Below are 2,445 nucleotides of genomic sequence, written 5' to 3' on the forward strand. Positions count from 1 at the left end.
GAGTGCCTCAGACTACAAGATTCTTCTCATTCTCAGTGTAATGCATGCTTTCAGGACTGTAATAGGCAGAGTGAAGCAGGAAGTGATTATGGAGAGAACCACTATCTTTGGTTGTGAGGTTTGTTTTGTTTTTTAAATAAGGTTGCTCTGGACTGTGTGGTTAATTTAGTCTGTTTCATCATTTGTTTTGGTAAGAAAAACTGAATTCAGGCTTAAGGAGAATAATGTCAAATACATAAGCCACTTCAATACTGCCCAAATGTTGGGCCAATAAACCTTAAGCCAGCAATGAAATATTTTATTTGCATATGTAGCAAAGAAATTCTTTGTTCAGAGCCCAATTCTTCTCTATTCTAGTCACTGGGAGCAGTAGCAGGTGCTTAGTCCCTTATACGTTATAAGACTGCAAAGAGAAAATAAAGTTAAAAAACCAACCAACACCCCCCACTAATATATCCCCCCCTGCAAAAAAATCCACAACCAACCATCCAAGCAAACAGCAAGGCTATGGAAAGGACACAGTCCAGGAATGCTCCTCAGCAGTAATGCCGACCCCACAGTGCCCACCTGCACCACGACACACGTTTGCAAAGTTGTTTTAGGTGAAGAAGGGGGTGGGGGGAACCCCCCAAAAGTATAAAAACTGATTCTCTCTGACCGGGCCCGGGAAGTATTTAGCTCCCTGCCCTAAGGGGCAGCGGCTGCTGCTGCTGGGAGGGAGATGTGGGTGATTTCAGAAGATTTCCTCTCGGGAAAAGAAAGTCACCCAAAGGCTGGTGTGCCAGAGCAGCCATCAGCGGAACCGAAGGGGCTGAGCGCCCGCCCTTCCCCTGGGAACCGCAGGCTGCCGGCAGCCCCCCGCCGGGGACCAGCCGGTGGGGCCACAGCGGAGAGGAACGGGGGCGCTGCAGAGCACAGCGAGCTGCCCAGGGGAGCGGGGCCGCTGGCGGGACCTAGGTCCCGGCTCGTTCCCCCGTGGAGCCGGAACTATGTCAGAGCGGGCCCGCTGCTCTGCGCCCGGCTAGGCCCCGCACGGCACGGGAGCTTAGCCAGGGGCCCTACAGCGCGGTGCAGAGCTGCCAGGGGCCCGACACCCCGCGACTAAAGGGGGCAGCCGGGCACCTTGCTGCCTCTAGCCCCCCGCAGCCTGGCACCGCTCCGCCCCGCAGCCGAGCCCCGTGGTGCGCCGCCCTCCCCCCCGCGCCGCCTTACACCACGCTGCAGAGCCCCCCCTTGCAGCGCCCCGCAGCCAGGCACCGCGCTGCACCAGGCCCCTTGCACCGCTCCGCCCCGCAGCCGAGCCCCGTGCTGCACCCCCCCTCCCCCCCGCGCCGCCTTACACCACGCTGCAGAGCCCCCCCCTTGCAGCGCCCCGCAGCCAGGCACCGCGGGGAGCCGACACCGTGCTGCACTGAGCCCACTGCTTGGCTCTCCGGCCAGGCCCTGCTGCGCTCCCCGCTAGCACAGGGCCGGGCCCGCCTCTGCACCGCGCCGCCTCCTCCCATCCACCCAGCAGTGTCCGCGCGGTAGTTTGGAGCATAAGACTGGTGAAAGGCACCACTCCCCACCCCCGGGTGCACCATTGATAAACCGTTCGGAAAGACATGGTGTCAGGGCTCCAGTGGCGCAATCGGTTAGCGCGCGGTACTTATACAGCAGTACAGAGCAGAGCAATGCCGAGGTTGTGAGTTCGAGCCTCACCTGGAGCACATATTCTTTTGGGACACGCACCGCACGTTTTTCGTGTTTGGTGTTAAGAGTGTTTGCAGCTTTCGACTACTGCTTGCACTAGGAATAACTGCTGAGCTTGGCGACGGCTAAATTGTGCAGCCATTTTATGTGTGTGTAACACTGCATAATAGCACTAATCTATACACTGCATTATATAATAAACACAGGGCATGATAAAAGTGTTTCTCTGAATATATTTATATATACACAATTTTATGTGTGTATCTGTAGAAATACACAAACTTTTCTATGTATTATATGTATGTGTACACATATACATACGTGCAGGTGATTTTTGTATGTGTCTGTGTATATTTCATGTATGCTTCTGCCTTTATTGATACATCCAAATTAGTTTTTGAAATGATGTAATTCATACATTTTCTTGGGAACAGATGCATACATGATCTTTGTGGTAAAGCATTTTTTAAAAATTCATGTGATTTAATGTATATATTATGATATATGTAAAATACAGATTATTGTTTCATTTATAGTATAAAGGTGAGTTCATGCAAACTAGTTCTCTGAGGCTGCAAACTGATAAATTGTCTTTTTCCTCATTTGAATTAGATGTATATTGTGTAGCCTCACAATACAATAATTGGCTTTTAAAGTTTGGACTATTAGGGTTGCCAGGCATCCGGTTTTTGACCAGAACGCCCGGTTGAAAAGGGACTCTAGGGGCTCTGGTCAGCATGGCCAACCAGGCCG

At 52.1% G+C, this 2,445-nt stretch overlaps 1 non-coding gene across 1 annotated transcript; it reads left to right on the forward strand.

The window, feature by feature from the left end:
- Positions 1 to 1,615: 1,615 nt before the first annotated feature.
- Positions 1,616 to 1,709, forward strand: TRNAI-UAU (transfer RNA isoleucine (anticodon UAU)). Its single transcript has 2 exons — positions 1,616 to 1,653; positions 1,674 to 1,709. It is a non-coding gene; the product is annotated as a tRNA-Ile (tRNA).
- Positions 1,710 to 2,445: the final 736 nt, after the last annotated feature.

Source organism: Caretta caretta, chromosome 3 (assembly GCF_965140235.1).
Source record: "Caretta caretta isolate rCarCar2 chromosome 3, rCarCar1.hap1, whole genome shotgun sequence".
Taxonomy (NCBI): domain Eukaryota; kingdom Metazoa; phylum Chordata; order Testudines; family Cheloniidae; genus Caretta; species Caretta caretta.